Genomic DNA, 15539 nt, shown 5'->3' with positions numbered 1-15539 from the left:
ATTGTTTCAACATAATTTCTCTCTCTGCTCTGACTGCCTCCATAACCCTTTCCTTATCCCTTTCCTCCATCTTTTTGGTTTCCTCTCTCACTGCAGCCATAACACTTTCCTTTAATTTGTCAGCAAATTTTACTCTCTGTTGTCTCGGCAAATTGAAGAATTGAGTTGGGGAAACCCTAGCTCCAACACCTCTGACCCTCCCACCATGCTTAGGGGTTTCCAAAGCCAAGGTCAAAACATCGTTGCCCCAGAGACAGTCAGAGTGCCCTCGGAGACTTGTTTTTTTCAAATCATCCTAAAAGTGAGAGAGAGAGAATGTCAGTGAGTGAACAGATAGTAAAACTGATCAAATAAATAAATTAATAAAAATATTAACCGACGTGGTAAAGATGTTATAACGACAGTTTATTTTAAAAACAGACGCATAAAATAATTTAATACATCGTCCCAAAACTACCGTCGTTTTGTATACATTAAAACGTCGGTCCATGAAATAACCGTCGTTTATTTGATAAAAACACTTAAGCAAAATATTCATTGATCCAGAAATAATGTACAAACCAATTGCAGAGAAATAGAGAGGGAGGGAGAGTGTGTGTGTGTGTGTGAATATGAAGAAAGTTCAAAATTTTAATTTAAAAAACCTTATACAGAAACACAAAACCGGCGTTGTAATTCAATGAAGATGTCGGTTTTATAAAAATACTGACGTTATATATTTTTAAAAAAGCGGTGTTTAAAAACCGACGTCTTTATTGAATTACAACGACGGTTGATAAAAAGACCGACGTCTGAATGAAAAATAAAACCTTTGTTTTACAAGTTTAGAACAGAGTCAATGAAACTTACGATTAATTTTGCCTTCTCTGCAACCTTTGGATTAGGGATGTTTCCCTGTTTATCTTCTCTTGCCTTCTTCCATAGCAGAGATCGATCGATTTCTTCACCGGACATGGTTTCTTCCAATTGATCCTCCAAACCAACGTACTCTTTTTGAGACAACCTATGGTTGTACTGGCATTTCTCCCTTCTCTGTGATCGCTCAAAATGTACAGCCTCAAAATCTGGGATAACCTTGAAGCTACAAAGGCATCCCATTCAGATTTCTCTATGAAGTTATAAAGCTGAGAGGGCTCTTTTAACTTCTCATTCTCATTTGCGAATGGAAGGATAAACTACCTAGTTAAGGTAGACTTAAAATCCTTCCATTTTTTGGCGGCAGACGACAACACCATCTTTTGCCCCCTTCCCCAACAACATAAGTCATTTAAATAGCTTCCCAAATCCTTCATGTCCTTGGGCAATTGAGTCCATTTCTTGTCCACAAGAGGGACTCTGGTACGTGCCAAAACACCAATGTAACTCTGCATCTCAATAGTAGCCTTGCCATGTGGTCTGCCACTTTTATTGTACTCAACCACAGGCTTAATCTTCTGAATTTTCCTCTTCACAACATGGCTCATTGTGTTGATACCGCGAGTAGATTTCGTCACTTCATCAAATGTCGCAGAGCTTGGGTCTTTCTCGGAAGATGAAGTAAATCTCATCTTCTTTGGGGGATTGCTTGGAAGAGATTGTGCCTTTGAAACTACAATGTCCTTGCCATGACCTTTTGATGCCTGAGAATCCTTACTTTGAGATTTCGAAACCATGCTTACAGAGAAATAAAAACTGCAAGAAAAACGACGGTTAGATAAAATACAGACGTAAAATGAAAGTTCAAACGACGGACAAAAAACAGAACCGAAGTTCTAATGAACAGAAACGTGGATGTGCTAATACGATGTAGTAATTAACTTAACACGACGGATCATTAAACAAGACCGTCGTCGTATTGTAAATTCATAAAATAATCACCCAGTTTTCTCTCTCCCACGTTCTTCCATTAAGACGACGGTTTAAATAAAACCCGTCGTCCTCACATGACCTGTGAGTGAGAACATTGAAAGATTTTGCATTTTCAAACCTAAGTCTTAGTTTCAAACATCAGCGAGAATAGTTCTTTAAATAAAAAAAACTTTAAATGAAGAAAAAAAGGGGAGTGAGAAAGTTTTCAAACCTTTGGCTTGCAAAGAAAGTTTCCTTCGGAATCAAATTTTGGAGACGAAGACGAGGAAGAACGTAGAAGTTGAGAGGGTAAACTGAGAATCAGAAACGTAGCTTTTCGGAAATGGAAGGGAAAGTGAGAGAAAACTGAAAATTTTAGAGAGAACGTAAAAGTTTAAGTCCGGTGACCAAAAAGTTTATATAGTATCCCAAAGATAAATACGACGACGGGGGTCATAAAAACCGCCCTAGTAAGTAGTTACCACGACATTAAAATAATATGAACCGACGTAGTTAGTAAAAAGCCTTTTGACTTTTTGTATTCCGAAAACAATGTGGTTAGTTGGGCGCTAGACGTCAAAAGTTTACTTTTAAATAAGTAATATTATAAGTTACAACGTCGTTTTTTAATATTAAACTGACGTGGTTTTCCAAAACCTCGGTTCCTTGAATTTAATAACCGACGCGTCCTCATGTTTATAGAACCGACGTGGATTCTGTTTGTTAAACGTCGTTAGTTTTCATATAACCGACGTGAAAATGAATTTTTTTTTTAAATTTAGTTTTTTTCCACGATTTCTTTCAGTTTCAGTTTTCAATTAGGGTTCCAACTTTTTCTTACCCTCTGTCTCACCTCTTAGGAGGCAATTGTTTGGATGTTGGTGTGTGTGCATGTTTGTGTATCTGATTCACAAACATGCATACATCACCAACGTTCAAAAAATTGTCTATCTGAATGCAGATCTGTGGCTGCCATCATCAAATTTTAGAGGCAAATTTTTGGGATGTTGATGTGTGTGTATTTGTGTCTCAATTGAGACACAAATACACATACATCATCAATCTCTAAAATATTATCTCTCTGAATGCAAATATGTGGCTGCTGTCGTTAAATTTTAGAAGCAATTGCTTGGATGTTGATGTGTGTGTGCGTTTGTGTATCTAAAAGACACGAACACACACACATCATCAACTTCAAAAAAATTGCCTTTCTAAATGCAAATTTGTGTCTTTCTGTGGTCCGATTATGATGAGGACAAAGTTCCATCTGGTAAGATTTCGTAACTCTTAAGATTCAGATATAATTATGCTGGCCGTTTTCTATATAAACCGTCATGGTTATTCTCAATTCTTGACATTAAAGTTGATTTACAGACGTAGGATAACAAAATTCAAGAAATAAAAATTAAAAAAAAATTTACAATTAAGACAATGGTTTAGATATAAGGTTGGACGTATAAAGTGAATAAATACGATGTTAATTTTAACTTCACGACGTATATCTTGGATCTCAGAAAAATCTATTTTTTCGGCGGTTTTCTATATAAACCGTCGTGGTTATTCTCAATTCTTGTCACTAAGTTGTTCTACCGTCGTAGGATACCAAAATCTAAGAAATAAATAGTAAAAAATAATGTAATTAAGACGACCGTTTAGGTATAAATGTAAACTTATAAAGTAAATAAATACAACGGTAATTTTAACTTCACGACGTGGTAAATTGTATTACACACTTTAATTAAACAAACCAACATTTATTTGGTGTCCCAAAGATAAATACAACGATGATGGTTATAAAAACCGCCCTAGTATGCTGTTACTACGACATTAAAATAATATGAACAGACGTAGTTAGTAAAAAGCCTTTTGACCTTTTGTATTCCGAAAACGACGTGGTTAGTTGGGCACTACACGTCAAAAGTTTACTTTTAAATAAATAATATTATAAGTTACCACGTCGTTTTTTTATATTAAACCGACGTAGTTTGCCAAAACCTCGATGCCCTGAGTTTAATAACCGACGTTGTTTTTGTGTTTAATACGTCCTCATTTTTGTAAGAACCGATGTTGATTACATTGTTAAACGTCATTAGTATTAATGTAACCGACGTGGATATGAATTTTTTTTTATAAATTGAGTTTTTTTTTTAGTTTTCTTTCAGTTTCAGTTTTCATTTAGGGTTCCAACTTCTTCCATGCCCTCTGTCTCACCTCTTAGGAGGCAATTGTTTGGATGTTGGTGTGTGTGTATGTTTGTGTATCTGATTCGCAAACATACATACATCACCAACGTTGAAAAAATTGTCTCTTTGAATGCAAATCTGTGTCTGTCGTCGTCAAATTTTAGAGGCAAATTTTTGGATGTTGATGTGTGTGTGTATTTATGTCTCAATTGAGACACAAAGACACATACATCATCAATCTCCTAAATATTGTCTCTCTGAATGCAAATTTGTGGCTGCCGTCATTAAATTTTAGAGGCAATTGCTTGGATGTTGATGTGTGTGTGCGTTTATGTATCTGAAAGACACGAACACACACACATCATCCACTTCCAAAAAATTGCCTTTCTAAATGCAAATCTGTGTCTTTCTGTGGTCCGATTATGATGAGGAACAGAGTTCCATCTGGTAAGATTTTGTAACTCTTGGGATTCATATCTGATTCTGTCGGCTGTTTTCTATATAAACTATCGTGGTTATTCTCAATTCTTGACATTAAGTTGATTTACAGACGTAGGATAACAAAATTCAAGAAATAAAAATTAAATAAATAAATTACAATTAAGATGACGGTTTAGATATAAGGTTGGACGTATAAATAAAATAAAGACGACGGTAATTTTAACTTCACGACGTGGTAAATTTTATTACACGGCGTTAATTGAACAAACCAACGTGGTTAGAGTTAATGATACCGTCGTAGTATGGAACATGAAATAAGTCGGAAAATTTATATTTTACGTCGTTGTACATGTATGTAAGACGGCGGTATTTTGTAATATACCCCCGTGGATTCTTCTGAAATTGTGTGACACCGGATACGAAAACTTGGTCGTGGTTATTGCGGAGAAAAAACAGCGTCTATTTCTTTGAAACGTCATCTTTTCTTTCTACGTCGATTGATTCATACCTTCTGCTGTTGTTTTTGGGCTCCGAGTTTACTCTGAGGAAATCCTTTTTCAATAAGACGTCGCTTTTTAAATTAGGTGTGTCATGTTTTAAAAACAACCATTGGACTCCTCATTTTTTAGGTATTTAAGTTATTCTTACACGGCGGGTTTATAAAACCGTCGTCTTTTCAAACACAACGATGATTTTTTGTTAAACCGTCGTTTTTTTATGGTCGTCTTTTTCACTTTTTGTAGTATTGAATGATTTGATTGAGGACATAACCTAAAGGGGTGATGGGGAACTTCAATCTAAGCAAGGACTCAAAAGAAATCACCACAAGAGGCGTCTTAATCAAAAATAGACTTATTTACTAACCCAAAAGGAAAAAACAAGAAGAGAGGATGGGGAAGAGGGGCAGCGACGCTTCTTCCTCTCTCTTTCTATGGAGTTTTCCTTTGAGACTCACGGAGAGAGAGAGCGGCTAGAGATTCACAGACTATCAATGTAATCTTCTTTTGATAAAAATAAAAAATAAAAAACCGATACAAGTTTATTAGATTGAACAGAAAAAAGAATATAAAGGAAAAAATGAAATTTGTAAAGGAGTCATCCCTATATTAGTACATTAATTATTAAGGTAAATAAAATTGTGACATATAATATATGGACAAAACCTTCCCCTAATAACGTGAAGAGAAAGACTATTAAACTAATGTTAAATATCCAAATTATTAAAGTTTTTATTGAGCTTAATAAAGAGCAGCAAGAGGATTTTTTTTCCCCATATGCATGTGATGCCATTTTATTTGAGGATAAGCCAAAAAAGTAAAAAGGAAAACCAATTATTAAGCAATTGTACAATTGTTTAATTGTTTAATTAAACCCTAAACCCTTAATTAATTGTTTAATTAAGCATGTTAGGACAAGGTACCGTACGGAGAGGTACCAAAATTAACTTGGAGAATATAAAACAAAATTTGACCAGCGTTTGACAAAATTATACGTGAGCTGAGAACTTTTATTCTTTTTGCCAAACGTGAGCTGAGAATTCACAACCAAGAAAAGAGAGAGACTTCACGAAGAAAACACGCCAGCGCTCGTCTCCTCGTATCCTCCTTGCGCTGGAAATCTCTTCCTGCTAGTTGAAGAGAGTCTCTTCTTCTGTCACCATAAGGTAACCTTCCCTTTCCTATTGATGATAGGACTGTTACCTATGATACCTCACCCCTGAAATTTTGTTTTTGGTCTTCTGGGTTTTGGAAGACCACTGCATTTCTACCTTTTGGCTTGTTCAGTTCATTGTTTCACTATGCTTTTGGTAAGAAACTTGTAAATCTTGCCAATCCTTTGAAAAGTTGGAACCTTTTGTTATTTTAATCACTATGTTCAAGATTATTGCGGTTTTTTTCTTTGATTATGTATTTTCTTGGTCGCTTATGTATTTTCTTGGTCTTCAGGATCTGAGTTTTTCTTTAACTTTTGGGGAAGGAATCGTAAGCACAAGTGAAATTCTGAGGCACCCTTTTCTTTTGCAATCTCTTTTTTGAGAGATTGCATTATTTTGTTAATTCTTTTTCCTGCTCTGTTTAGTTTTGCATTTCCTTAATGTTGGACAGAAGAGATTATGCAAGCCCATTTTGGTGGTTGCCATATTTATCTATTTTCTATTGCCTTGCTTGTTCTGCATGTTAATGGCTTTTACAGTTTGTTTGAGTGAAAATGGCATAAAACTGGCAGTGGGTTGTAAAAGAATTGGAACGTATGGGGTAAAGCCTCAAACATTATGAGGGCATATTGTATTGATTTATACAGCATTACAGATAGAGTCCTCTATCAAGTATGATAAGAATAAAATGTAATCAGATAACCAAGAGGAATCCCACATGGGATAAACGTAAATACAAGATAGAGTCCTGAGGACAATGGTCATCTAATACACCCCGCAAGCTGACATGGGAGGAACTCACTGGAAGCTTGGAGGTCAGCAGCTAGAAACGTGGAATAGACCCCTTTGTAAAAATGTCGGCAATTTGGTCATGAGTAGCAAGATAACGAACGTCAAGCTCCTGCCACACAACCTTTTCACGAACATAATGATAATCGACTTCAACATGACGAGTACGCGCATGGAATACAGGATCGGAGGTCAAGGAGATGGCGCTAATGTTGTCACACCAAAGTTTAGGACAGGAAAGAGAAAGCTGCAGATCACGAAATAGTGCACGGAACCAAGAAATCGCAGCAGCAGTATAAGCAAGTTGGCGTAGTCGGCTTCGGTGCTGGGGTGAGAAACACCTCCTTGCTTTTTAGAACTCCATGAAATTAAATTAGGCCTAAGATACAAGCAATAGCCACCCGTGGAGCGATGATCATCAGGATCACCGACATAGTCCACATCAGAATAAGCCTTAACAGGGAACCAAGTTTATAGAACAAGCCATGAGTGGAAGTACCATTAAGATAGCAAAAAATACGTTTGACAGCAACCCAATGAGCAGAGGTAGGTTGGTGCATAAATTGGCAGACGTGGTTCATAGCAAAGGCAATATCAAGACGTGTGAGAGTGAGATATTGCAAGGCACCAACGACACTTCGGTACTCAGAAGGATCATCCAATGGAACACCATCATGGAGGCTAAGACGACGTTCACTGGCAACAAGAGATGAAATATGTTTGGCGTCCTGCATCTTTCTGTTCGCACCAAAAAGTCCTTTATATATTTGGATTGAGTGGGAGAAAACCCGTCAGGAGTGTGAAGAATTTCCATGCCCAGAAAATAATGAACAGGCCCGAGGTCTTCATGGAGAAGAGACGACTCAAGTCTTGAATGAGTGTAGAGATGTGGGCTGGGTCATTGCCTGTAATTAAAATATCATCAACATAAATTAACAAATAAATTCAAATGGACCCATTAAGATAGATGAATAAAGAAGAGTCGGCTGTGGAAGCAGTAAAGCCCAAATCTTCCAAATGAGTGGAGAAACATTTAAACCAAGCATGAGGGGCTTGTTTGAGCCCATAGAGAGAACGCTTAAGATGACAAACATGGTCAGGAAATTGAGGGTCAATGAACCCAGTGGGCAGACGCATATAAACCTCCTCATCTAGATAGCCGTGGAGGAAAGCATTCTGAACGTCCAACTGACGAACGGGCCATTGAAATTGAACAGATAAGGCTAAGATAAGACGGATGGTGGAATGATTCACAACTGGGCTAAATGTCTTGCCATAATCCAACCCTTCTTGCTGATGAAAACCATTAGCCACTAAACGGGCCTTGTAACGTTGAATGGAGCCATCAGAATTGCGTTTGATGCGAAACACCCACTTATTTGGCACAAGGCTTTGGAGGAACAAGGACCCAAGTACCGACTCGTTTAAGAGCATTAAATTCTTCTCCCATAGCGGTGCGCCATTCCTGAAATTTATTAGCCTGACTGAAACAAGTGGGCTCAACAATATCATTAGTAAAGTCCAAGAAAGCATGATTTGCACATTTAGGATTGGGCTTACGAAGACAATTTTTAGCACGAGTCACTATAGAATGAGTAGTAGAAGGTCTTACCCGAGAAGTGGCCGAAGGTGATGAGTGTCTTGAGGAATTTGGTAAAACAGGTTCAGGGTCAGGAGGGGGAAAAGTGAGGACGGTCCTATGTGGGGTGCGAAGATAAACTTGGAAAGAACTAGGCGGGGAGTGTTGGTTTGTTGGGGAGGCAATGGCTGTGGGATGATTGGTGGCATTGGGCAAGGGAGAAGTTGAGTATGGGTTGGTGGATATGAGGGTTGGCAAGGGTGAGGATGGGTTAGGAGAAGTGGGTGTGACATTTTGGTGGCCATGGGGCTGCAAGATAGCCTGCTGGTTGGGAAAAGACCCAAACACTTGTAAAGGTGGGGCAGAATCCGCAGAAGAGGAAGAAGAAATGGAGGCATGAGAGCCCTTGGTCTCTTGAAAGGGGAAGCAATGTTCATCAAAAATAACATGGCGTGATAAAAAGACTCTATTCGTGGTCAAATTTAAACAACGATAACCTTGATGATCTAATGAGTAGCCTAGAAAGACACATTTAACAAGTCATAAGTGAAGTTTATTAGTATTGTAAGGCCGCAGATATGGAAAACATGCACACCCAAAAATTTTAAGAAAAGCAAAGTTAGATTCTTTATGAAAAAGAATTTGATATGGAGACTGAAGACCCACTTTCGAAGGAAGACAATTAATTAAATACATAGCAGTATGCATGGCCTCAGCCCAATAGGCAAGAGGCATGGAAGCATGGGCCAACAAGTAAGGGCGGAACCAGGAATTTATTAACGTGTGGGCTAGCTAAATTTGTTAGCTTAAAAATCTAATAATCATTTTCTTTTGTACTTACAATTTCTATTGCCTCTCTAGAGACAAAAGTATTCATTAAATCATATAAACCACACTAGTTCCTCGAGTGCAAGGCTAAATGCTAATTTCCCATAAGTTTTAGCATAAAACAAATACAAATTAAATGCAACCAAAAAACACATAATATCAAAATGAAAATGTATTCAACAACATAATTGAAAGTGTACATATTTTCATGTATATTTTTATTGATGTCCAACGACTAAATTGATAAAGAATTAGACTTCTTTAGACTTTAATAGATTAATACATACTTGGCTATATTTAAAATAAGTCAAATATATTGGTTTGATTTTTTTTATCCCCAAAAACCTCCCTAGGCTACAGCCCACTATAGCCATTAGCCTAATTTCGCCCATGCCAACAAGGTAAGCCCAGTGTCAACAATATGACGATGTTTCGTTCTGTCAAACCATTTTGTTCTGGGTGATGGGGACAAGAAATGCGATGGTCAATACCATGAGTAACCAAAAAATTATGAAAAATACGACTAGTATATTCACCACCCCCATCAGTTTGAAGAGCTTTAATTTTAGTAGAAAATAAATTCTCAACAAGTGTCTTAAATTTAACAAACAAAGAGAAAACCTCATATTTCAAGCACATATATCCATGAGTGGTGAGAAAAATTATCAACAAAAAGAACATAATATTGAAATCTAGAAACTGATTTATTAGACGAACTCCATACATCAGAGTGAATGAGTGCAAGAGGAGTATGCGTAACAGACAAAGAATACTGAAACGAGTGACGGTGGTGAGAACAGTAGAACTAAGAGAACCATTGATCCAGGATAAAACCAATTGGTCATGTTGAATCCAAGTATCATAAGCAGGATTAATGGCATCAGTAAGCTTGCCCTTGTCATCTTCAAGAAAAGGAGGAGGAGTGACAGTAGTACCGTCAACGAAGGACATCAGATTGCAACTCTTGAGGAGAGGGAGAATCTAGGTCAACCAAAGGGAATAGTTATTGCGATCAAGCTTGATATGAACAGCTTGAGAAACAGAGGGAGAAGCAGCAGCGGAATCAGAAGAAGAGGCCATGGAAAAAATATATAGTAAATTGAGCTTAAACCCATAAAATTTATCTAAAATCACCTACAACTCATTCCTTTAGTTTTTTATTTAAAATACCCAATTTTTTAAATAATACCCGATGACAAATATCCAACTAAGCAAGTTACCTAATATAACTTAAAATCTGATTTATTATATTTTTCGATTCCAAAACTACCCCTATTTATAAGTTAATGTGTTATGGGGGGTGTAACTAATGACACCCCGTTGAATTTGGAAAATCTCCAAATAGTTATAATGGATGTAAGAACTAATTTAGAAACTTATTTAAAATTAAATATTAAATTCCACATTAAAGTATTAGTAATCTATTTTACAACTAGTAATCTATAATCTATTTTACAACTAGTAATCTATTTTTGAATTAATGGTGTTTCCTTCTATGAATACGACTAATAATCTAGTTAAAGCATTAATAAATTAAATTCAATATTAAATTTAGGAATTAATGTTGTTTTCTTTTTATGAATTTTACCGACCAGTATTCTTTTTTATTATAGTTTAATGAATAATAGTGTACATTCTAATTATGTTGAAAAATAATTTGATAGTCTATTTATTGTTTTGTTTTAAAACATTTTTTTAATGAACCTTTTTTTTCTCCAAATATTGTACCTATTTTTTTTCTTTATTACTTGTTTTATGGAAAATAATTTGATCATCTTTTATTGTTTGTTTTATGAAAACAATTTTTTTAAATGAGCCTATTTTTTCTCTCAAAATAATGTACCTATTTTTTTTCCTCTAATAATGTACCTAGTAAAACAATTTACCTAGTATAATGAACCTACTTTTTCTCTCAAAATAATGTACCTATTTTTTTTCTCTAATAATGTACCTAGTAAAACTATTTACCTAGTATAATGAACCTATTTTTTTCTCTAAATAATGTACCTTTTTTTCTCTAATAATGTATACCTAGTAAAACAATTTACCTAGTATAATGAACTTATTTTTTTCTTCTAAATAGTGTACCTATTTTTAATTTATAAAAAATGTGCATAAATTTCAATTATACAACATACATATTTTCTATAAATTATTGTGTACCTATTTTTAATTTATGAAAAATGTACGGAAATTTCAATTACAAAGTAATTGACCTATTTTTTTTTTTTTTTTGGTAAATAATATACCTATGTATTTATTTTTATTTTTATTTTTCATATGTACATTATTGGATATGTAATTTACATATATATATATATATATTTTGCAATTTTAAGGGGCCATATGTTAAAGGGAATGACAACCAAAAGAAATGGGTTGATTGATATGTTATTAATAGGGAGTTTTAATTACAATTATGGCAGTTACTGAAATGTTTGGAATAAATTATATATAAAATATGAAATCTGATGGCAAAGATGTAAAAACGTAGGAGTACTACAACCTCTATATCTACTGGTTATTTAAGTTTGAAATTGGGTTTTGCACATAGATTTATAGAATGATGGGTATATGTCTAGGAAATATAAATGGTAGGGAACTATATTGGAGAAGCCCAAAAAATAAAATAAAATTTCAGACTTTAAGTCACTAGGCTCTTAGTACCATAAAAGAATTGGAACATATGGGTAAAGCCTCAAATATTATGAGGGCATATTGTATTGATTTATACAGCATTACAGATAGAGTCCTATATCAAGAATACAATGTAATCAGATAACCAAGAGGAATCCCACATGGGATAAACGTAAATACAAGATAGAGTCCTGAGGACAATAGTCATCTAATAGGTTGAGCAAAACATGAAGCAACCAAGCAAATGAATTTCTGCATTTCTCTGTTATATTCTTGTAATTCAAGAAGACTAATTTCTTTTTCTTGGTTGATGTTTCTTGGTAGTTTTTTTAGCGAGAACAATGGTGATGCCAACCGAAACTGAAAGCCCAATATACCTGATGGTTAGGGCAGATGAAACGATTTTTTGGTACGTCATTGAAAGGAAATCCACGGCGGCGACGGCAGAAAATGATAACAACAACGAAGGGAGGAACATTTTAGTGCTGCGTGCGAGCGAAAGAGACAGAGTCCGACAACTCAATCTACCGAGTTTTTGGGGCGAAGGGTTGAACAGGATTGACTTCAGCAGGCTTGTTGCCGTGAACCGCCGCTTGTACCTCATTGGCAGTACCATTGGGGACACAAATAAAGTCGGTAGGGTCGGGTTCAGGTACATTGACTTGGATGCTACTCCGACGCTGATCTGGCATATTGGGGGCGGAGTTAATAGCGACAGACAAGAGGGGGCTATTGCTCGAGAGGATGGCTGGATCTTTACTTCGGGACATAACCTCTACCGTGTGAATCATCCTAGTGGCGACTCCACCAAGTTGCCGAAAAAGGAAGGCCTGAGAGATGAAGTACATATGCTTGGTGTTACTATGAGTAATATTTTGGTTTATGTCAACGAGTTAGGTTATAACACCATGTACTCCATAGATTTGAGATCCAACCGCTGGGAAGTCATTTGCGACAGATTTTGGGGTGTATGGTCCCCTGGGGTGATACTTTTTGACGACTCGCTTTTATTCTCCCTTGGAACGCAAAACCCATCATCGGATACAGCATCCCTCGGTTTTAAGGATCGACCAGGGGTTTATGCATTTGATATTCGTGCTCGTAGATGGTTGTCCAGCCCACTTGAGGGCCTGAAAAATGAGGTAGGCCATGAAAATTTTGGCCCTGACCTTGGCCTTGAGACAGTCCTTCCCAGTGAGGGTTCATATGACCGTGGAGTTGTCCGTGGCCCTACGGATGAGCCTGTAGACCCATTCAAGCCATGGTGGGTTCCACTGTCGTTGGTTAAAGTTGGAGTCGAGAATGGCCGACCACAAGTTGGGTTTGGTATGGGATCGCATGATCATCTACGACAACGATGTAAAGTCTTGTCAAATTCATTGGTGCAAGTTCAAGATACTAACCCCTAATGGTGGTGATATATTAAAGGCTGAATTGCTGTCAAGTGGAATATGCAATCTAGATAAAACCACTTACATGGTGATGAATTGCACAGCAGGATTGTAAGTAACGTCCCTTAATATGCATATGCTATATTAGTTGTTATGTTTATTTCACTAATCCAAACCGTTTATTTTGTAAATACTCATTCAAAGATCATCTCTACAAAAAATCACTTGAATCTGATATTATTTTACCAGTTAATTGAGTTATTGAAATTTTAGTTGTGTCATTGTGCCATTTGTCTAATTTTTGTAAGGATTCCATAAAAATAGATGGTTTGGATTATTGAAAAAATTTATAGGATCACAACCCATGTATATATATATATATATATATATATATATATATATATATGGAGAAGTCAGCATGCTATTAATTATCTCTTTGCAATCACATCGACACGTCCCTATATACTCTGCTTGAGACGACTGACAGTAGACTAAGTGTGGTTAGTTTGTCTACGGCTAAATTTAAAACTTAAACAAAAGCTGAACAAGCACAACTTTCTCTTTAGACAAAAGAAGTTTCAAACTAAATGCATAACTTTTCTTTTTTGCTTTGTCTGCCCAATAGCCTTTTTAAGTTTGTGTCTCAAGTTGTTTAGACTGGCTAATGTAAGTTGGGTAATTCCAAGGACCAATTTTTCTTTGCATTGTGAAAATATTAAGCCGTTTTGGAGGATGAAAGAAGACTAAAGGTCTTCGGGCCTGTTTGGTGCGTGGCCCCTGTGGTTTCGGTTATTTGGATGACAGAAAACAAAATTCTTTGTTAAATGTTGGCTCCTATTGCTGAACTGATGAGCATCAAAACTTTGAATAATGAGTCATTCAACCAATCTCGTAAGCTTCCGAGCTTTTATTATAGGTTCTAAATTGCATGACACTTAATGCTATGTGACTCTCATTATTTGGCTATACTCATTGACAGGGTAGTTGCACCAAATGAGGGCAATGAAGAAGAGAAGGGTGCAGATAAAAGAAGAAGAGAAGGGTAATGAAGAAAAGTAACTTGAAAGTCAGTCATATATATTAGTTTATCTGTATAATCTTATGTTGATGCTAATTTTATCTCATTGTTTGACTGTGTATCTATTAACAGGGTCACTGCACCAGATGGCGGTAATGAAGAAGAGTGACTTGAAATACATATTAGTATATTTGTAGAATCTTATGTTAAGCTGGGACTTGGTCATATTACCCAAAAAATATGACAAAAGAAAAATGAGGACTTTGCTATGGATATTTGAAGTTTCGTTAATGAAGGTTATCTTTGAATCATGGATTTTGGATTAATGTTATGTTTAGTGTTAATGATTTGATTCAGAAATGATGGCGATGCCTCAGGTGGCGTCGCCATATCCTTTGAGTTTTAAAGATAAACTCAAGTGCCTCCGGGAATGATTCACCTCCTCCCATTCCAGCCATACGACTATTTGGAATAGTGGTATAGATGCTTTGCTTGAGGACTCAAAGGAGAACTGTGTTTGCTTCTTGTCTGGCTAAGTTAAATTTCAAAGTTTTAGCGTCAATGCCAGTTTTGGAGAAATCAACTCAAAAATAAATATACGGAACAGGGATAAGTTTTTCTGTTAGATTATAGGGGAAACAAAGTGATTTTATTAGATTTGGAGGAGAAGAGCACATGGCTTAGTGTAGGCTAATTGGCCATATACACTTAGCATATTGGCTTATTAGCCACTATACTTGCTTAGATTTATTTGGGCTATTTGGCCCTACACTTAGATTAGTTTGGGCTATTTGGCCCTTCACTTAGATTGGTGAGCTTATTGGCTCCTCAACATAGACTGGGAGTTTATTGGCTTTGCCTGAGAAGGCTACAAGTCCCTTTTATAGATGAGAGTAGCCGACATAGACATTCTCCACCGACTTAGTCTATTAACTCCAGCCACATGTTTGTATACTCTAGAGATTTCTTCCACCGCCATACTCTAGCCATTCACTTATCACTTTTTTCTAGAATATTCCACCATGTTCATTTTGCTTTGTTGCCATGCAACTTCTTTATGGTGAGCGCTTGAATTCTCTAGATTCTTCTTGAAATCTTAAGCACAAATGTGCATTATTTTCAACATTTTCCTTCAAGAAGCATCAATTTAAACTTGAAACTCATTCTCTCCCTTTGGGGAGGCTAAAGTGAG

At 36.2% G+C, this 15539-nt stretch overlaps 1 long non-coding RNA gene across 1 annotated transcript; it reads left to right on the top strand.

Moving 5' to 3' along the window:
• The first annotated feature begins 12139 nt into the window (after positions 1-12139).
• Positions 12140-14634, top strand: LOC148916330 (uncharacterized). The gene is made up of 3 exons (XR_016128163.1): positions 12140-13440; positions 14309-14371; positions 14480-14634. It is a non-coding gene; the product is annotated as an uncharacterized LOC148916330 (long non-coding RNA).
• Positions 14635-15539: the final 905 nt, after the last annotated feature.

This window comes from Prunus mume, linkage group LG6, assembly GCF_029339155.1.
Source record: "Prunus mume cultivar Tortuosa linkage group LG6, ASM2933915v1, whole genome shotgun sequence".
Taxonomy (NCBI): Eukaryota; Viridiplantae; Streptophyta; class Magnoliopsida; order Rosales; family Rosaceae; genus Prunus; species Prunus mume.
Note: the sequence above shows the minus strand (reverse complement) of the source record. Positions and strands in the feature narration are given on the sequence as shown.